Source organism: Emydura macquarii, unplaced genomic scaffold (assembly GCF_026122565.2).
Source record: "Emydura macquarii macquarii isolate MOO-44397 ecotype Brisbane River unplaced genomic scaffold, CSIRO-AGI_Emac_v2 contig_3113, whole genome shotgun sequence".
In the NCBI taxonomy this organism is placed as follows: Eukaryota; Metazoa; Chordata; order Testudines; family Chelidae; genus Emydura; species Emydura macquarii.
In genome coordinates, this window is record NW_027133250.1 from 3037641 (window position 1) to 3059764 (window position 22124).

Genomic DNA, 22124 nt, shown 5'->3' on the forward strand with positions numbered 1-22124 from the left:
AAAGTTTTGTGCAACTGAAAGCAGGGGGTTAGAAAGGAAACATTTAGGCAACCTTTGATTGGTTACTACTGAGCCTGCTAGGGAAAAATGCTTCTCAGAATTTTTCCATCAGACGTCGGTGGCTCTACGTACTCAAAAGACTCCTCTGCTCAATCCGCTGTGCCTCACTGGGAACAGTCTCAGCCTTGCACATTCCCTTGCCCTGTTGCACAAGACAGTCATGCTCACCTGGTGACTACGGAAAGCATTCTGCATACAGAAATAGACCAGCATGTTGAGGACATGGCTAAATTCAAGCACCTGGGAAAGAAAGCCAATACTATAGTAACTGTGCCTGGCCTGGAGTTTTTGTCTTGGCTGCCATCTGAAATGCTACGATGTGATGGGGAGTGAAGGTTTACTGCACGTTTACTTTCACCAATGGTTTGCGGCTGGCCAAATAACCCTTAGTTCCTTTAACATGCGCCCTCCCTGATACACCAGACTTTCTTCGACTCATGTTTAAAGGCTAATCTTGCACAGGGCTGTAATTAGAGCAAGGTTGGATACAAATCTCCTGATTACTGCAGTGATTATATTGACCGAGCCCCTGGTTGTCTGCCAAGAGCAGGCTTGGGAAAAGACCGGCTGGTGAACTCAATTTGTGCAGCGGTGGAAATGCTGGTTACAACTGTCCTCTTACGAGGTAGTCTCAGCAGAAGAATAGAGCCAAGGTGAGGGAGCCCAAGTGAGAAATCCATCATTCCAACAGTCCCAGATTAATAGGATAAAGATGGAAAGTACTCAGCAAGTGGAATGGGTGGAAAGGAAGAACAGAATAAACAGAACCTCAGCATCCCAACAGGCCCTTCTGCCTGCAGATCCTAGCAGAGTAATAAAGACCTGCTTCAGTTTTACTCCTTTCAGAGAGCTGGATGCTGACCACGCGGTGAATATTATTCTATGGGAAACAGAATGTAATGTTTCTACGGTACTGAGGTTGTGTAAACACAGCAGACAATGACAGTTGCCAAGGAGCATTAATAGGTTTCTTCTGCCACATGCTCTAGGGGATCCCTGAAATGTCCTAATACCAGTCAGAACAAAAGAGACAAGAGCCATAAAGGAGAGGATGTTCGGGAGTCCAGACACCAGCTTTCCAGATGATAAAGGCTAAAAGTGTCCTTGCCTACTGACAATGGTAATATTCAAATAGACATGCAGTAAGTGCTCAGAAGCCATGGGCTACCTATCAGCAGTACAGCAGAGTTCGGATTCTGTTGCTCACATTGCAAGTCACCATGTCAATTGCCCTAACCATTTTCACTTGGCAGTTTAACACGGCCGAAGCAGTTTTGTGGCAGCTGCCCAATTAGTTCCAATTCTCAAAGGCTACAGAATATGAAAATACATATATATATATATATATATATATATATATATATATATATATATATATCCCTTCCATTAACACCTTATCTGGAATAAATATCCACACATTTGCATGCAGCAATTCAGTGCATGTCCCCATTTCAGAACACACCTCTGGCTGCATCACAGGCATTATTCATTTCCATTGAGAAGCATGAGGGAGCTTAAATCATTAGACCTCATTTACACAAACTTAATGCATTCTTAAAATCGCCTCATTTAATGCTGATGTGCAGGTGTTAATCTGCAAGGAAACATTTAAAAGGATAAAATGCCCAACAGGTTAGCCCTCTCAAAGCCCTTACTCCACTATTCTAGCAACTTTTGCCACTCTCTCTCATTGCACCCCCCTTTCAGATGTTTTCTGGCTCAGGATTTGGAAAGTCAGTCTGATACAAAGCCTCACGGCAGAACCTCGCTAATGTAGTGGCATCCTGTAATTAGACATTGCATAACAGCACCCCCATTATTTCCCACTTGTGTCCTTCTACTAACAAACTCTCTCCCCCTTCAAAAAAAAAAAAAAAAGCCATGCCAGATTTATCGCTCCCAAGCTGACAGTGCTACCCAGTGCCACCAGTGACAGTCCCGGTCAGGACTCCTCGAGAACATCAGTTATAGATGCACTTCAATTAACATTCAAACTGCAGTTTGTTTATTTGCCAGCACTGGCGCTTGGGCTGCCTGGCGAAGAATCAAGAGAAACAAGCCCTTCATGTTTACAGTATACAGTAGTCCAGCATCCAGTAATTCCTGGTTACTCATTTACAGTGACCTCATCAGGGAGACCTGCCTGAGTGTTACAACTGCCCTCAATTCACTCCTGCCCAATCTGTTGTGCTTCCCCCACCCACCCCTCTCTGACCTGACCACAGCTGATAAAAGGGAAAGAAACCCTCCCTGAATATTCATTGCCTAGTATGAAGCAATCAGGATTTCATTACCTGCACAGACGCTGCTCTCATGCCCCCAGCACCGCAGCGTTCTCTCTCTCATGACTGTGTCTTGTAAGAGACAGGAACCCTGAGACTCCAGGGGGATGTTCTGATGGGCTGTAATAGAAAAGGTTACTTTAAAGCTCCTTATATGGGCAGTGATGTAAAGGGAAGTTGTTCAGTCAGCACCACCCACTTTTTCCATTCACTACACATTGTTTCCTGTTGTCAAGCAGCTGCTGTGGCTTTCTATACAGACAAGGGAATCCTTCAGCCCTTGGCTGCCTCTCATGCATTGCACAACTTGTTAACAGTTCATTACCGAGACACTCATCTCCTGGGCCAAACGCCTCATATTTGTAGCTAACATTTCTTCCTTTAACAAATTTTGCAAAAATCCATCACATCTTGACCATCGACATTGAGAGGAAAAAAAAAATCTCTCTCTTTCTCACACACACACACGCCCCTTCCCTCCTTCACAAGTGCTCACTTCTTGGCAGAGGCTAGTGTCATCCGAAAGTGGCTAAGTGAAACTGTCACCACGACTGTTCTCCAAGCCAATTTGCAGCAGTGGGCAAAGGTCAGACTACATCTCCGTCAAAGTCTCTCCTAAGGAGCCTGCCCTGCCTCTGGGCTGCAAGGTGCTCAGATAGCAGGGAGCCGGGGGCAATAGAACAATCTAAACAGAACAGGACAGATTAAGGGCTGTCTGTCCCAGCAAGAATCACTTGCCAAATCCTAATCCCAATTAGAAACTAATGGACTATGGAGCCAGTGCCATCTGCAGAAGAACCTCTCCCAGGGGCACCTCAGCTCAGGGACCGACACCCTGATGAGGGATGGGTAGATAAGCCTGAAGCCAACACACCCAACCGGCGTGGGCGTCCCGGCTACCAGCTGATGGGACTGGCCCTGTGGCTCAGTGCTAGCTGCAGCTGAGCTCCTTCTGTCCTCCTCCGACCTGAGCTTGCTGTTCCCCCTCCCGGCGCAGGACGGATTGGACGACAGCCGTGCCCAGGGGCTGCTGAGTGGCTCTGGGAGCCTCTGGCGCTTGCCTTACATCAGCCAAATGCACTTACCAGGAGGCCACAAGCCCAGAGCAGAAGCAGCCCCCTGGAGATGCCCTGCAGGCACCAGCAGCTCAGCTCAGCCCAGCCTGCTGCAGGCAGCAGACCCCAGCCCTGTGCAACCGGAGGCGCTGGGAGAAGCAAGCGAAGGGCAGGCAGGATCACTCAGTGTGTGTGTGTGTCCCCCCATCTCCCCCCGCTCCATCCTTCTCAGCCGGCCTCATTCCTCCATCCTCACCACCTCCGCCCCCTCTCGCTCCGGCTTCTTCACCGCACGGCTTGGGCACTGCCCAGCCCCTGGCCCCAGGGTCATGCCCCAGGCTGGCTCTGGCTTCCCAGCACATGGGGCACACTCAAGGAGCAGCGCGGGGGGCCAGGGCGGGACCACAAGTCTGCCCCGTGGCTCAGAGGTAAGAGGGCCCGGCAGTGACCCGCGGGGAGCCCGCAGCCTGCTGGCAGGGACAGGGAGCAGCTGAGCCGGGCACCACCAGGGCCAGGCTCGGGAAGAGGGGCTCTTCCGACCCGCCCTTGCCCGCAGCTCCAGGCCGGGGCAAGGCGTGGGGCGTGGGGCGCAACCAGGACCCCCTTCCCCCCAGTTGGGGATCTGAGCCAAGAACAAACAACAGGGCGGGTGGCCCCTGGGGAAAGGCGGCATGGTAACACGTGTTAGCCAAGACGTGCAAACAGCCGGGGGGGGACCAGGCAAGGGGTAGTTTGAAGAGGCGGGCGCTGGTTCAGAGTTGTTACCAGCCTGAGCAGCTAACGGGTTAAACCGGAAACTTGCCTTGCCTTACACTGGGGTTCGGGCGTTCATTAGTTGACCCCTGTTAAGGCACTTTTTTTCTTAGTGGAGACTTGGCCTTAGAGGCAAAGGTTGGAAGATACTGTCCCTTTCTTCCTGCCGTGGGGGTTAGGCCATCTACGCCCCAGGGACCTAGAGACAGTCTCTTCTCACAGTGTTAACGCTGCAGGATAGCCCGCAACACTCCCTCCTTGGAGAAAGGGAGGAAAGGGCTACAGGCCTCATTTACATCAGGCCTCTGACCACCTCACAGGACACTCTCCAGCTGAAACACAGAACATGCGCAGTCCTGGGCTCACCGCAGCACAGCATATTCCTTGCTGGGAGCATGCAGAAGCTCTCTGCAGCTGGCAGCCACTTTGCACCTCCCCCTGCATAGCACACAACACACAGAGTTCAGTTTCTTGTATGGTAAGGTCATAAGGGGACTCTAGTGCCGTGCTTCCCTCCTGGCCTCCACGGTGTGCAGAAATGAACCCAGGAGGGGAGAGCGCTGCTAGGAGCAGCACCAGAAAGTCTGAAACAGCTCACACTTGGTTACATGGCTAGTTCCTGACGCTACATTCATTGCAGCCTATGTTGGTTGGGCCTGGGCATTCAATGAGAGCACCCTGCGCCTTATGAAAATGACACAACTACCTCTTTGGTTACAAGGATGAGACTCTCTCTTGCACGCCCTGGTCAGACATTAGCCACGGTTCAGAGAAAGGAGCCAGGCTTCCAATTTGATTTTCACTCAGACGTCACAGATGGAAGCTTTCTCATACGACGACAACACCAAATCAGCTTTTCCACAGAACTGCTGCATGAAGTCTTGAGGACGCTGAACCCAGCGCACGTATGGAAAGCTGCGGGATACCTGTGTGCCTGACCTTACAAACTAAACTGTGGGAATGGGCAGTGGCACATATCCACAGCAGAGCGCACACAGCCTGGTGTGTATCCACAGCCTGGAGCGCGCACAGTGTCAAAACTCATCCCTAATTCCTGGGGTTTGGGCTTACCAGTAACCCTGCTGCAACATTCTAAGCATCCTCTCCAAGACCAGGTGTCTCCAGGGTTTCCTTCTGGGACCTCTTCTGTCCTAGTATCCTAGTTCTCTATGCCCCAAAGAAGCACTCTCAGACCGTTTATATTCTGGATGGAGCTAACTGGACCTACATGCCAGCATGACTCAGCAGTAAATACCCTGAATCTTAACACCAATTTTTAGCATGCAGGCCTACAGCAATTCAACAGAAGAGCCCGGCATTCCTATATGGGATTTTAGAGTCCGTCATTCTGTTATAGATTAATAACAGGCATGTCGGATGGATGTACAATATGCACACATTAAGAGAGCCTTCGTATAATAGCTGATAGGGGAACTTGTCAATAATGTTCAGGGGGGATTTGGGATTATAGGGGGGTACCGGAGGTTTTTAGTCATTGCTGCTAGTGCCCATAGCTGAACTGAAAGCCTAATCCTTTATCTTTAAAGGTGCAGACGAAACGTTCCATTTTAAATAAAGGACATGGCTGCAATGAAACAAAATGATAAGCCAAGGGAGATCTGCATGGGCTTGTTCCTGTTCCATGTGGTGATGGCAATGGATTCCAATGGGTGTTTTTACTGGCTCCCACATTCTATCAGGTTTCCAAGATGATAGATATATTATGTGGATTCAAGTCCTGAGATGATCTCAGAGGACAAAGCAGCACAATGTTGAGCTTTGAATTCAGGCAGCTGTGGGAAGTCAGGGTTTTTACAAACCACAAGAATAGCTTTGTATCTAAGGCCAGGTCTACACTTAAAACTTTTGCCACTATAGTAATGGAGGATTTTTTTTTAATACAATATTTCCCTATTGTGTAGACAGAGTTATACCAGGGAAAAAAGAGCTTTTGCCAGGAGAGCTTATTTTGTTCAGGAACCAGTATATATGGTACTAGCAAAAGCAATCTTTGGCCAGTATAAGCTATATCCACATGAGGAAGGTTTTCTGATATAACTATGCCTTTATAACTACACTGGCAAGCTTTTTTCTAGTGTAAACTAGGCCTAAAACAAATACCCACTATTTTAAAAATCATTGCCACACCTGTACTCTCACCCCCCTGCAGGCTTTACAACGTCAGGGCAGTATTAAAGCTGCGTGAAGTCCTTATGATGGAAATAATGACTCTGATAGGCAAACCAGTGACCTCGTAGAATATACTTTTCTGGGTGAACATCAATGGAGCTGTCTTTCTCTTCGGTAAACAGAAAACTGCTCTTCAGGAAAATTAATAATTGGCAGCCTGCTACCAAAACCCGACACTGGCCTGTCCCTAGTCTGACACAGCACAACTTCATTTTGTCCCCAAAATGCTGCAGTTTCTGAAATGACAGAACAGCAGCTAAGTGTACAGTAAAAATAAATCCATTTTTTACGTGTGCACTGATTAATTCCTCAGTGCTCCAAATCAGCTCTTCTCATTCATGGCAAAAAGAAGGGCTAGCCTGTGAGATAGAGATGGTCCTTATATTTAGTTTTACACACATACACACATGCATGCACACCCTCTCTGTCAGCTAAATTCACACTTGATGTAAGGAGGTGCAGCTGCAGTGACTTCAAGCGAGTTGCACCCATTTACCGATACACTAGGTATGCATTTGACCTGTGTCTCTTCAAAGATGGGTAAGTGACAAAGCCTTTCCTAGGGTCAAGCCACACAAACTAGAAAGATCCTAAAACAGCCAAAGCGGAAGGACAGTTATAGTGCAAAATGTGACTTGGTGAATAATGGGCCTCAGTGAATTTTTCCCCTTACACTGACTGTTCCAGATCAAAATAACTCCATTTAAAGATTAGCTTTCCCCAACCACCAGAGTTGGAAATCCCACCTGGCAGCTGAACATCCTGCTTCTCACCAGTTTAAAAAAAAAAAAAAAACAACCAACTAAATGAGGCTGCATCTGGAACTGAGCTGAGTGTTGTGGTGTGCGTGAGACAGAACAGAGTCCATGCTGCTTCCTGATAGCGGAATCAGCCCTGCAGAGCCAAAAGGAGTAAGAACATATTTGTGTCACTGGAGGTGCCAGACATGACTCAGAGACACAGAGGGCAGATACTGGGAGCAGTTCCTTTTCTAATTCTAACTCTGTTTTAGTATTTGCATATTCACAGAACGAAGGTGGTGCAGCTCACACAAATGCTTGGAGAAACATGCAGACACATAATACAAGCAGATTTAACCATCAGTTTGGTCTATCACTGACTCTAAGGCAGCGTGAGGAAGACAAGGTTACTTTCCAGTAACTGATGTTCTTCGAGATGTGTTGCTCACGTCCATTCCACTATAGGTGCATGCACGCCTCTGTGTGCGGTTACCCAGAACTTTTTTTCCCCTTAGCAGACCCCGTAGGGCCGGCTCCCGTGCCCCCTGAAGCCCCGTGCACATGCCGTGTTATATTAGGCGCTGCCGGCCCTACGCCCCTTCAGTCCCTTCTTTCTGCCAACTCCGGTGGTGGGGATGGGGGGTGGGTTGTGGAATGGACATTAGCAACACATCTTGAAGAACATCAGTTACTGGTAAGTAACCTTGTTTTCTTCTTCGAGTGCTTGCTCATGTCCATCCCACTGCAGGTGACTAACAAGCAGTACCTTGGAGGTGGGTAGGAGTTACCGGTGAGCTGCCTGCAGCCCAGCTCTGTTGAAGCCCGCGTCTTCCCGCACCCGTTGGACAGGGGCGTGGTGGGACGTGAAGGTATGTACCGCCAGCCTGGCAGCTGCTCTGCAGATGCCCTGCCCTGGCACTTCTGCTAGGAAGGCTGTAGATGGAGCTTGAGCTCGGTTGAGTGAGTTGTGGTGGCGCCCGGAAGCGGCACCTTCACCTGCTCATAGCTGAACGCGATGCAGGAAGTTATTCACAAGGAAAATGCGCTGGGCAGAGACCAGTGAAGCTTTCATCCAGTCGGCTGCTGCGCCGAAGAGCTGCATCGCTCTCCAGAAAGGCCTTGTACATCTGATGTAGAAGCCAGGGCCCCGCTCATGTTTTTAATGAGTGCCGCCTTCTCTTCTCCTCCGAACTATGTGGTTCAGGGAAAACATAGGGAGAATATATGTTGGTCACAATGAAACTGGGAAACTACCTTGGGCCAGAAGGCCTGGTGCAGCCTCAATTGAACCTTATCTTTATAGAATATGGTATGAGGGGGGAGCTCCAAGATCAGAGCCCTGTTTGCCTTTGGAATGCACCATATTACACCAAGCATCAGCTCTTTTCTAAACATTTTCCAGGAGAAGATACCATAGAGTCGACCCTTTCTTACCAGATCACAAAACACACATCTCACTCTAGGGTGACCAGATGTCCTGATTTTATAGGGACAGTCCCGATATTTGGGGCTTTGTCTTAAATATGTGCCTTTTACCACCATCACCACCTCTGTCCTCAATTTTCACACTTGCTGTCTGGTCACCCTGCCTCACTCCAAGCTGCAGTAAGTTGATCTTTGTGCTACACTGCCCATAACGTCAGTATATTTTTCAGATGAACAGTATAAACATTCTCAGTGAAGTGCAATTAATACAAATACGTTTGCCCAGCAGTTTTGCCTCTTTCCTTGGCTGGAAAAAAGTGTTTTTGTTTAAATGGGAAAATAAATGGAAAATGTCCCAGTGACTCTCCTCCTCCTGTCTGCAAACTCAAGGGTACATGGGGTTTAACACAGGCTAAAGGTGAACAGTTTTGTGGGAGCCTTTGTTAACATACTGGCAGCGGGGGACTACCCTTCCAAGAGGAAGATTGTCTAGCAGTGCTTAATTTATGCCAGGGCTGAGTCTGGCACGTCTAGGCTTGGCAGTTCACAGCCCTGGCACCTCTGATCTTGCTGCATCAGTTACGAAAGTAAAAAAAAAAAAATTGCTTGAGCCCCGGCATCCCTTTTCCCGCCCCTAAGAATTTTGATTGGTTAATCGAAGTTGCCATGGAATATCTCCTCATACCCTCCTTTATTCCTGCTTTCCTTACCCTGTCCCAGGATGTTTGCAACTTACCCACTGTCTTGGAAGCCTTTTTGAAGCTGCTTACAGAACGCAGGAAATTGCCCTGTACTTCTCTTGTTCTTTCCCTTCCGTAGTTTTCTCTAGTTCTCTTAAGTTTGATCTAGTACAGAAGTTTCCAAAAGAGTGGTCCACAAAGCATACTCTGGTGGTCTGTACTGTTCTGATTGGCCACAAGCCTTTAACTCTGCTCCTTGTTTCCAGCTGCTAAATTACATTAACAGAAGCTAGAAGGACATTAAGTATTTTCCTGATGCTACTTTTCTACATAAGCAGTTACTGTAGTTGCCCAGGTATGCTATATATTGTAAATGGGACAGGAGGTGTCTATGACAAAACCCCTGCACCAAGGTTTGGCTTATGCTATGAAAGATTTGGGAACTTTGGTCTAGAATAAGAGCCAGAAACTGGGAACCAGTACTCCTGGGTTTTCTTCCTGACTCTTCCAATGACTCACTATGCAACTTTGGACACATCACTTCCCCACTCTATACTCCAGTCCTCCCATCTGCAAGAGAGTCCTATTAATTTCTACCTGCCTGGGGAGTATTTAGGGAGACTTTGTAAAGTGCTGTCTGATCCTCTCATGGGTTATGATGTTACAGTTTCTGTGTTAGAAGAGGGGACTGAGAATTAGGGCTTCTGGGTTGTATTTCTAGCTTTGGAAAGTTGGGGCTTTGATGATTGGAGGAGGGGATTAAGAATCAGGGACAACATTTCCAAAACCTTGTGAGCAACTTAGGGCCCGGAGTTTTCATGGAATTTAGGTGCCTAGAGATGCAGAGAGGCACCTAGCGGGACTTTTCAAACAATCAATGAAATCAATGGGAGTTAGGCACTCAGGTGCTTTTGAAAATCCCACTCTCTATTTATATCTTTAAGTGCCTAAATACCTTTATAAATGTGTCTCTAGGAGGCTACGGGCCAGGTTTTCAAAGGTATTTAGACACCTAACTCCCACTGACTTAAGTCCCTGAGCTGCTTTTGAAAATGTTACCCAAGCGCTCCTGGGTTTTAGTCTCAGTTCTGATGTTGGCTTCCTGGATGACTTCATGTCTTCACTCTGTACCTCAGTCTCTTCATCTGTAAAATGGGGATGATGTTACCGATCTTCTGGGGGTGTTGTGATACTTATTCACTATTTTGAAAGTGTTCAGGAAACTCTCCGATGGAAAAAAAAATTGTCCCTTCAAAGTATCATTACTATTCCAGCATTTACGGAAAAGATGCTTATGTCCTGCTAAGTAACAGGCAGGAGGAACCATTATGCTAATTTTTGGACATAGCATCTGCTCAATGTTAAATCTGAAACCTTTTGTCTTGAAAAATAATTAAAATGATTTTTCTTCTGAACTGACATTTGTCAGACAACGTGTTGAGAGTAGAAATTATAGCAAACTATATTTTTTTTGTAGTGGAATAACCAGTGGAAAGAAGTATTGTATTGTGGTGAAAAATGTCACCATCCAGAGCTAGTTGCATTTTACTATGACAAGAACTACTGGCAGGTATGAAATCTAAGTTGATGGTGCTGCTGACTGAGAGGCATTTTGCCAGCTGTGATGTGAGTCATGGTCACAAGGCTAGCTGAACATCTATTCCCCATCTGGTCTTCTCTGTGAGTGCATCCCATCAGGTGTCAGGCCTTGAGGATCCTGGGGTGGAATCAAGTGACTGTCCCACTCTTAGACCAGGTCCTCAGTAGCAACCATGCTTACCCAGCTGGCCCGATATGGTTCAGCAACTTAGGTTCTTCCTACAGGAATCTGTGACCAGTGGTGTGTATAGCAACCAGACAGCATTCTTACAACTAAAGGTACTGTCGATTTTAACCATGGGAACAAAGCAAAGAAAGGATTTTAAAACAACTTTCTACAACCACGTCTATTTTGCCTAAACCCTACTATCCTGTGAAGCACACCGAGACAGGCCTAGCTTCTTCAGACAAATCCTGCATCTTAGTTTGGTTCCTCCAAACAACTACCTGAACAGCTATCTCCCTCTTGAGGGAGAGTCCTTTTAAACTGTTGTCGTCCTTTTGATCTGCTAGTTCCTGGGCCTTTGCCCTGCTTGTCAAACCCAGTTCTGTAAGTTGGCTGGAATTGGGAGTTAGATTCTTTAAAGAACAGAGGGGCGGCTAACAGAAGGAGAAGGAGGGAGTTTGCCTGGGAGCTGTCTCAGGTGAGTGCAGCTGTGTGGGGAGTACCTGGGAGACCAGGTGTGTGACTGGTGCAAGTACAGCTGACTGTGGGTGGGTGCTTGTGACTGGTGCAGTTACAGGCACCATTTTGGCAGTTGGGGGTTTGTCTGTTTGAGTGATTGATTGGATCCAGGTGGGGCTAATTGCGGGGGCGGGGCTTTGAGGGGTAAGAGCAGGGGGGGGCAACTGCCCCAGCCTTATAAAAGGCAGCCAGCTGCGAAGCAGCGAACAGAGGGGCGGCTAACAGAAGGAGAAGGAGGGAGTTTGCCTGGGAGTTCGCCTGGGGAGAGAGCCCACTGCAGGTGTTTGCCTTTCAGGCATTGCTGAGGAGGCTCTCAGAGCAGAGATATGGAGATGGAGCGATCTGTTGTTGTCACCTGCACTGGGTGTGCTATGTTTGTCTTTCTCCCACAGGACAGAGATGACTTCATCTGTACCAAGTGCAGGCTGGTTGCCTTATTGGAAGAGAAGGTTAAAGGACTAGAGGCCCAAATGTCAACCCTGCGGTGCATTACAGAAAACAATGTCTTTCTCCATCAGGCACAGGCAGAGCGTAAGCAAGATTCAGAGAAGGCCGGGCAGGCGAAAATGAAGAACGGGGAAGGAAATTGGCAGCATGTGACCTCCCGAAGAAAGAGAACCCATGTGCCAACCATGCAGATAGAAGTAAGGAATCGTTTTCATCCTCTCTGCACAAGTACTATGGCAGAGAACGATTTGGAGGACCCTTCAGAGGGAATGGATCAGAAGGAGACCCATTTGATCAGAAGGCAAGGGATGATTTCTCCTAGGGATGGGGGTTCCACGACCACCATTCCCAAGAGGAAGAGAAGGGTGATGGTGGTCGGGGACTCCCTCCTAAGGGGGACGGAGTCATCCATCTGCCGTCCGGACCGGGAAACTAGAGAAGTGTGCTGCTTGCCTGGAGCTAGGATTCGGGATGTGACGGAGAGACTGCCAAAACTTATCAAGTCCTCAGACCGCTACCCCTTCCTGCTTCTCCACGTGGGCACCAATGACACTGCCAAGAATGATCTTGAGCGGATAACTGCAGACTATGTGGCTCTGGGAAAAGAGATAAAGGAGTTTGAAGCGCAAGTGGTGTTCTCATCCATCCTCCCTGTTCAGGGAAAAGGCCCAGGTAGGGACCGTCGCATTGTGGAAGTAAATGCGTGGTTACGCAGGTGGTGTCGAAGAGAGGGCTTTGGATTCTTCGATCATGGGATGTTGTTTCAGGAAGAAGGATTACTAGGAAGAGACGGGAATCATCTAACGAAGACAGGGAAGAGTATCTTCGCAGACAGGCTGGCTAACCTAGTGAGGAGGGCTTTAAACTAGTTTTGACGGGGGACGGGGACCTAAGCCCGAAGGTTAGTGGGGAAGAGGGACACCGCAAGGAAGCAGAAGGAGGAGGGGGCAACAGGGGAGGCCTCCCGATTCATACTGTGAAAGTAGGCCAGTCGGCTACTTATCTCAAGTGCCTGTACACAAATGCAAGAAGCCTGGGAAACAAGCAAGAGGAACTGGAAGTCCTGGCACAGTCAAGAAACTACGACATGATTGGAATAACTGAGACTTGGTGGAATAACTCTCACGATTGGAGCGCTGTCATGGATGGGTATAAACTGTTCAGGAAGGACAGGCAGGGGCGAAGGGGGGAGGAGTTGCACTGTATGTAAGAGAGCACTATGACTGCTCTGAGCTCCAGGATGAAACTGGAGATAAGTCAGTTGAGTGTCTCTGGGTTAAGCTTAGAAGCAAGAACAATAAGCGTGATGTCGTGGTGGGTGTCTGTTACAGACCACCAGACCAGGAGGATGAGGTAGATGAGGCTTTCTTTACTCAACTGGGGAAAGTTTCCAGTTCACAGGGCCTGATTCTCATGGGAGACTTCAATCACCCTGACATCTGCTGGAAGAGCAATACAGCAGAGCACAAACAATCCAGGAAGTTTTTGGAGAGTGTCGCTGACAATTTCCTGGTGCAAGTGCTGGAGCAACCAACTAGGGGCCGTGCTTCTCTTGACCTGCTGCTCACAAACAGGGAAGATTTGGTAGGGGAAGTAGAAGTGGGTGGCAACCTAGGCAGCAGTGACCATGAGATGGTCGAGTTCAGGATCCTGATGAAAGGAAGAAAGGGGAACAGCAGGATACGGACCATGGACTTCAGAAAAGCGGACTTTGATTCCCTCAGGGAACTGATGGGCAGGATTCCCTGGGAGGCTAATATGAGGGGGAAAGGAACCCAAGAGAGCTGGCTGTATTTTAAGGAGACCTTATTGAGGGCACAAGAGCAAACCATCCCGATGTGCAGAAAGAATAGCAAATATGGTAGGCGTCCAGCTTGGCTTAACAAAGAAGTCTTTGGCGAACTTAAACGCAAAAAAGAAGCTTACAAGAAGTGGAAGCTTGGTCAGATGACTAGGGAGGATTATATAAACACTGCTCGAACGTGCAGGAATGAAATGAGGAAGGCCAAAGCACAATTGGAGTTGCAGCTAGCAAGGGACGTGAAGGGGAACAAAAAGGGTTTCTACAGGCATGTTGCCAACAAGAGGAAGATTCGGGAAAGTGTAGGCCCCTTAAAGAAAGAGGGAGGCGACCTAGTGACGGAGGATGTGGAGAAAGCTGAGGTACTCAATGCCTTTTTTGCCTCTGTCTTCACAGACAAGATCAGCTCCCAGACTGCTGTACTGGGTGGCACAGAATGGGAAGGAGGCAAACATCCCGCAGTGCTGAAGGAACAGGTTCAAGACTATTTAGAAGGATTGGACATTCACAAGTCCATGGGGCCGGATGCAATGCACCCGAGGGTGCTGAGGGAGTTGGCTGAGGTGATTTCAGAGCCATTGGCTATTATCTTTGAAAGCTCGTGGCAACAGGGGGAGGTCCCTGAGGACTGGAAAAAAGCAAATATAGTGCCCATCTTCAAAAAAGGGAGGAAAGAGGATCCGGGGAACTACAGACCGGTCAGCCTCACCTCAATCCCTGGAAAGATCATGGAGCAGGTCCTTAAGGAATCCATTTTAAGGCACTTGGAAGAGAGGAAGGTGATCAGGAACAGTCAACACAGATTCACCAAGGGAAAGTCATGCCTGACCAACCTGATTGCTTTCTATGATGAGGTGACTGGCTCTGTGGATGTGGGGAAGGCGGTGGATGTGATATACCTTGACTTTAGCAAAGCTTTTGATACGGTTTCTCACAGTATTCTTATCAGCAAGTTAAAGAAGTATGGGTTGGATGAATGGACTATAAAATGGATAGTGAACTGGCTAGAGCATAGGGCTCAACGAGTAGTGATCAATGGCTCCATGTCTAGCTGGCAACCGGTCACAAGCGGAGTTCCCCAGGGGTCGGTCCTGGGGCCGGTTTTGTTCAACATCTTTATTAATGATCTGGAGGATGGGGTAGATTGCACCCTCAGCAAGTTTGTGGACGACACTAAGCTGGGGGGAGTGGTAGATACCCTGCAAGGTAGGGATAGGATACAGAGTGACCTAAACAAACTGGAGGATTGGGCCAAAAGAAATCTAATGAGGTTCAACAAAGAAAAGTGCAGAGTCCTCCACTTAGGAAGGAAGAATCCCATGCACAGCTATAGACTGGGGACCGACGAGCTGGGCAGCAGCTCTGCAGAAAAGGACCTGGGGGTAACAGTGGATAAAAAGCTGGATATGAGTCAGCAGTGTGCCCTGGTTGGCAAGAAGGCCAATGGCATATTGGGCTGCATTAGGAGGGGCATTGCTAGCAGGTCACGGGAAGTGATTATTCCCCTCTATTCGGCATTGGTGAGGCCGCATTTAGAATATTGTGTCCAGTTTTGGGCCCCCCAATACAAAAAGGATGTGGACAAGTTGGAGAGAGTCCAGTGGAGGGCAACAAAAATGATTAGGGGGCTGGAGCACAGGACTTATGAGGAGAGGCTGAGGGAACTGGGCTTGTTTAGTCTGCAAAAGAGAAGAGTGAGGGGGGATTTGATAGCGGCCTTTAACTACCTGAAAGGGGGTTCTAGGGAGGATGGGGCTAGGCTGTTCTCGGTGGTGGCAGATGACAGAACAAGGAGCAACGGTCTCAAGTTGCAGGGAGGGAGGTCTAGGTTGGACATTAGGAAAAAGTTTTTTTACTAGGAGGGTGGTGAAGCACTGGAATGGGTTACCTAGGGAGGTTTTTAAGCTGCGGCTTGACAAAGCCCTGGTTGGGATGATATAGCAGAGTTTAGTCCTGCTTTGAGCAGGGGGTTGGACTAGATGACCTCCTGAGGTCCCTTCCAACTCTAATATTCTATGATTCTATGATTCTATGATTCTAAGATATTTGTTTGGCCATTTTCTCTTAACAACCCTCAAGTGTTTCCTGGGGGGGGATAGGGGAGGTGGCTTATGTTGAGCCATTTTCCTATCTTTCCTGCTTGTTTTCCTTACAACTAAACCAACATATTAATACAATAAATGTCCCAATAACCGGGTCAACATACAGAATCCAAAAATTATTATACAGCAGCTCCAATACCATCATCATATGGATGGAAACTTAACTCTTTTATAAAATGTGCATTTTGCCATGACGTTGGATTGCTCCGTGTTCAAGGGTTTCCTTTACAATAGAATCTGCAGAAAACGGTGACATTTCGTTCTATGGATCTGATAAATTCTGAAGAATATTAATAATTGAAACTATGTAGTCACAGTTCAAAATGTGACCTACCTTAGAATTGTTAAAGGATAATCAAATGGAGAAAATCCTTTGCATTCTAGATATATGAGCATAAAGATCTCATGGTCCATTTCGAATTACACAGTGGGGTTTGACCCTGTGTCCTTGGCCCAAATTTCCTCAATGTCTTGCATAATCATCCTCCAACCCCAGTCATTTGCTTTTCAGTGGCATTGTATGTATTTAGTTTGCAAAGCATTTTGGCATTCTTTGAGACAGAATTAGAATTATATTGTAGAATTATATATTGTTCAAAAATCCAGCCATCAGGGCTAAAAACTGAGTCTCTCTAATGCTGATCTTGTCAATACATTCCAAATCACAACAATCACTTATGTCAATGAAGTCACTATCAAGCTTTGTCCCCACTGAATTGCCTCTTTAGAAACGTTCAGAAGTCGTGATTTCGAGCCCGTGCTTGGAGGCGTGGGCCCGAGATGCTGCTTCACACGCAGGAGCTCTCAGAGCAGCAGCAAGGAATCCTGGGACTCTGCCTATAGAAAGCCCCCCAAATCTCCACACACTGTATGTAGCCTTGTTGTGAGCACGTTAGCAGCAATACGGAATAATCCACTGGGATGTGAGGACGTTCCAACCGCAAAGGCCACAACACCTATAAAATCCCAAAAGGGCAGGGGAAGTAGTAGTCAAGATAACCCTCTGAAACAAACAGAACTTAAAAGGAAACAAAGGGCCTGACCTTAAACCAGTGTCAGTCTCTCTTGGATCAGTGTCAAACCATTTGCTCTTGACTGACACCGGTGCCACAAACAAGCTGCAAAACTGTTCATTTCAGCTCTGTCCTGTATTCACCTTACTGCCAGGCCATGCCAACCAATCAGCAACCTGCGGCTACGAGTAGGCCAGGCTATGTAGCCTGATCCAGGATGTCCGTGGCCACTGGAAAGAACTCAGCATTGTCCAGGCTGAACCGCTTGACTGAGCAAAAGCAAAGTGGGTGCTGGAATACTAGGAGTGTTGTTTAAGCTGACGAGAAGAGAACACATTGCTGACGGGACCATATTATTCTGAATACCATGTTCTGGGAGAACAAAAGGGTTGGAATTCTCAAACAGATCTATAGATAGCTCCAGTTTTATAGGGTTGAGATCTGAATGCGAGTCCAAGGCCATATATGCTTGAGCACCCTGCTTCAATAGGATGCATTTCTGCTTTCTAGCTTGCCTGTCTCTGGTTCTCTAAACTGTTCACGGCCAACAGACCCGGAGATGCTGTTTGGTGAGTTGCAGAGGAACATGAGGGCTGAATTTTCCGGGTATGTGCACTAGTGCACTCCCGTGCCTGGCAGCTGAGGCACAACGCGGTCCAGGACCGCCTGGTGAAGGCCATCCCGGCCCACCGGGGCGCGGTGGCCGTCAACCGCACCATCCCCGGGACCGACAGCCCGCTGAGACCCGACGTCGTCATCACCGACGAGGATCACAAAAAGATCGTCATGGTGGACGTCACGGTCCCGTTTGAGAACCGCAGCCCGGCCTTCCACGCCGCCCGAGCCCGCAAGGAGGAGAAGTACGCCCCCCTGGCCGACACCCTGAGGGAGCAGGGCTACGACGTACAGGTCCATGCCCTGGTCGTCGGAGCCCTGGGCGCCTGGGACCCCCGCAACGAGCCCATGCTCTGGGCCTGCGGTGTGGGTCGGCGCTACGCCAAGCTCATGCGGCGCCTCATGGTCTCGGACTCCATCCGGTGGTCCAGGGACATCTACGTAGAGCACGTCACCGGCCACCGACAGTACCGGGAGGAGGGGGATGGAGCACCACCGCAGGACCCTCCTTTCGGGCCGGCGGACCCAACCGACAACCACCACGACAGACGCGGCGGGGAACGCACCGGTGGACGCGGCGGAGGACGCACCGGTGGACGCGGCGGGGGACACACCAACGGACGCGGCGGCTGCTGATGCATCGGACTTAATGGGGGACACCCCACTTTGTATGGACTTATTTACTCCATTTATTAAAACCCCCAAAAGTAACCCATAAGCATACTCAGTGATGCTCCCCCATTCCCATATACTCCCTTGTACCTTTTAACGCCCACACCATCACCCCCCCATCCAGGACCCCGCAGATTATCCTTTGTTACTCTCCCCAGACTTCGAGCCACTCCCCTCACCTCCCGATAACCTGCGCATAGTCCCTGGATGCTATATAACTTCGCCCATTTAAAAATCTATGGGTTACCTGTTTGTTATTTTTTCTGAAATATTTTCTCAATAAAAAACTTTAAATTTGAGTTGGGCCCCAATGCTAAGATTAAATTGAAGACTGTGATCATCTGACACATACAATAGCTGCAACATACAGCCACGGTTGCAGTTAATGGAGACCCCTGATCTGATGCCCCACTGACATAAGAGGGAGGGGGTGTTGGCAAGGCATTCTCCTTGGGCTTTTGGAACTCGCTTCTCCCCAAGTTCCTAACAGCCCAAGTGTGTCAGCCTGAGGGCACACTTGAAGGCCCACCTTATCATCCTGGGCCACCACCTGTGTTCAGGGCTGAACAGTGGGGGACTCTGGGGATTATATGAGGGGGTAGATTAATTTCCATGATATCTGTGTTGTCACTGAGTTATTTGATTTGCTCTGAGTGAACTGACAGATTCGTTTATTTGTTTAGCGTATTTTTAAGAGTGCCAAGAGCCCACAGACTGTTGGACGGGTGCTCTTTTATCACAGTGTGTAAATAAATATGCATGACTGCTCTGTGAACAACGATAGCTGTCCATTGATTTCAGTGGGGTTACTTTGTGAATGAACTTGGCTTCCCTACTGTGCTTAAATAAGGTGGGGTTGGAACTGGATAATGCCACAGTCATCTTCATTTACTCCAGAAGACAGAAAATCACGCCTTGTCTAAAGCTCCTGACCACACGCCTACTCTATTAGAATCCAAGATGCTAATAAAGGGACCACACTAACCTTGTTCTTCCAAATCCAGAACATTCAGCAGCAATCAGAAACTGCAAACTTCTAAAGCAACTTGTATCAGCAACACCTATTTGTACTGGAACTCCACAACCACCTGTCCGGTGAAGCCATGTGATAACACAACAGTACATTTGCAAGGAAGAATTATCTCCCTGTATGAAGGGAGCTGTAACAGAATGTGCAACTGCCATTTGCATTAATTGTATTTGCTATTTTACACCTCTCTCCGCTAGAGAAACTTGCAGTGTTTTAGCTTCAGTGTCTCTTTGAAGTCAGAGTTAGCAACTGGCAAATAAAATGGTTTTCTTAGCCGATTATGTCCTTTTAATTAACTTCAACAAGACACAAAATACTGTAAGCTCTACAACAAGGTCTGGGAGGCGCACTACCTCATCATAAGTGCTAATGGCTTGTGATAGAGGCTCAGGGCAGGGCAGGAAACATATCATGTGACCTCAGCAACAGCACAGCACCACAGAGCCAAGTTTCTGCATTGCACAATAGTTCAGAGGCCTATGGCATATTTAGGGTAGCGGGATTCAGAAATAGCCATTCTGAATTCAGTTACAGATCATAAAACCAGAAAAGTTATTATTATACAGGCATCAGTCATGGCACTGTAAATAAAGCTGAGCTGAGTTTTGCACTGAAAAGCAAGGATTCAACTGTTTTGGTACGTATGAAAAATGTAGCAAGTCCTTCCCAAACCTGCAGCACTTACTTGTGAGTGTGGAATGAGTTTACAAGTTAAAATTAATTTTAAGATGGGTCCATAAATTTCGCATTCCTGTCAGCCTGCTCTTTGTCCCAAATTATCTTAACAGTAGACAGCGACTCTAAGTTTTCCATATAGTGATATTTCGTTGAAATGTTGTGCATGCATTATATCTGAAGACCTTGTAATGAACCTTAATTATTCATGACTGTTCTGTCTAGCTGCGATTATATAGGCTACAAAGAATCAGGGCAACTGCTCAGGTACTTTAAATGGGCCATGTGATATGAGAAGTACCTGACCAATCACCACTCTTTTTTTATAGCTAATCAGCATGCAACACTCCATTGGTGTAAGGACTCAGAGGCACGAAGGACACGGGACACGTGTCAAGAGTTCTCATCTGGTAGATTACGGAACTGAACCGTCACTGCTCTGTAAGATTCTGTGGCCTCCTGCCGGCCTGGGCGTCAGTGCGTGAAAAGTGTCCTATGGCACTGCTGACTCAGCTCTACTGTGCGCTAAGGTAGCACTCCAGGGGAACTGAGGCAGCAGCACATGGGAGACCCTTAAAATACAGAGACATAAGGACTTTGAAATTGAACTCCCCAGCCTTTCCTTTCACACAATGCTGGATTGTTACCCAGCCATCTAAACCAATGGTTCCTAACCTGGGGGGGAGGGGGCGGGATCTCCTGGGGGGGCACTAGAGATTACAGCGGGTCCATGTGGCTTCAGTAATATTGAGGTCATTTAGTCCCCCTGAGCTCCGTGCCGGGTACAGCAGCCTCGAACTCTGTGCCAACTGGAGCGGAGGAGCAGCCCCCCAGCCCTGCACTGGCCAGGCACCCGGCTGAAGAGGAGCAGTCCCAGCCGGCGGGGGCCTGGAGTTAGGGCCTGCCTCCATTACCCTCAGTCCATGAGGGATGGAAAGAGGCAGGGCCACACTGGGAGTGCGGTGGAAGCTGCGCCAGGGAAGGCTTCACTTCTTACCCAGGTAAGAGTAATTTATTATTATTATTTATGTAATGTAGTGTTATTATGATGATCATTGTACATGTTTATAGGGGTTATATGTGTTTATGGCTGGGGAGGGGGCGGGTTGGAGGGATGGGGTGGCACATGTTTTACTTAGTGTTAACCAGTGGGGCTTTCACTCAAAGAGGTCGGGAACCACTGCTCTAAACGAGTAAGTCAGTTGCATGGGCCAGAGTCAGCAGTACACTTCGACTGCTTTGTGCTGTTCTCATGTATTAGTGATCTGCCCTCACAAAACATTATTTAAGGCTGACTCTACATATCTTCAGATGGTTAGAGCTATCACACGGCAGCACTCCCTTTGGATTTCTCGCGTCGTGTTCAAGCGTGACTTTTAATATTTTTTTAAAAAACAAGGAGACTCCCAGACAAAAAACTACGTTAAGATGGATTTAGAATTGAGAGTACATATCAGTAACTTAAGAGTAAAAACATTACAGGGAAGTTGTAACTATCCCAAATCCAAGCGTTACAAACCCAGGAAACTCAGAATCCAGGTTAGACTTAAAAGAAATCCAAAACATGGTAATGTACCATGAAGACTCCCAAACAACCTTAACTCTGTGACATGGGGATGCCATGTAATAACTATGCAATTATGGTTTTAGGTTTGTGGTTCCAGAGTAGACATATGGGAGGAAAGGGGAGAGAGTACAAGGTAACAGACAAGCAGGTATCTTTGCAGTGCTGTAGAACTTCTTCAGTGGTCACCACTGAAGCCTAGATCAGCAAACAGTTTCCAACAGTTGAAAAAATTGACTGCCAAATGGTGAGATCACATGCCAGTCTAAATTTGGCCACTGATTAGCTGAAATGCTCATATAAGGCTAAGTGCTCTCCTTGAAACCTTCACATACATGGCTCCCAAATACGTGGGAGGAGGGTGGCTGCAGATTGTATTCAGATCCAATATTTTCTGTTCCAAAAGCCCAGGTTTTGACATGGTAACATAATATGGTTACCCCTGCAATTTAGGATATTTCAAAACTGTTTGTAAAAGACTGTACTTCATTATCAGGCAACATTTTATAGTGTGGCTTCACTGATTCAAGTTGACCGTTCCTGGTTTAGACAAAATTTAGATAAATGTGTATCCCTTCAAAACCTAATTTTGCAATCTGAAAGCTAACACTGTGCAGAGCAGATCACAGCTCTCTTAGTTCCACCATGTACTGGTTTTCTTTGGCTGGCTATAGTGTAAATAAGATGACCACATAACGATTTAAGAACCAATGGGGATCTTTTTAACCACAAGAGC

General features: G+C 47.7%; 1 protein-coding gene across 4 annotated transcripts in view; it reads right to left on the minus strand.

Annotated features, from left to right (window-relative positions):
• Window positions 1-22124, minus strand: part of HIVEP3 (HIVEP zinc finger 3) — a 362964-nt gene that overhangs the window by 151596 nt on the left and 189244 nt on the right. For 3 of the 4 annotated variants that reach the window (XM_067530818.1, XM_067530814.1, XM_067530815.1), the window contains exon 4: window positions 2355-2462. The exons of the other annotated variant lie outside the window; for it this stretch is intronic. The gene's annotated coding sequence lies outside the window, so the exon portion shown is untranslated. The remainder of the gene's footprint in view (window positions 1-2354; window positions 2463-22124) is intronic. 4 annotated transcript variants of the gene reach the window in all.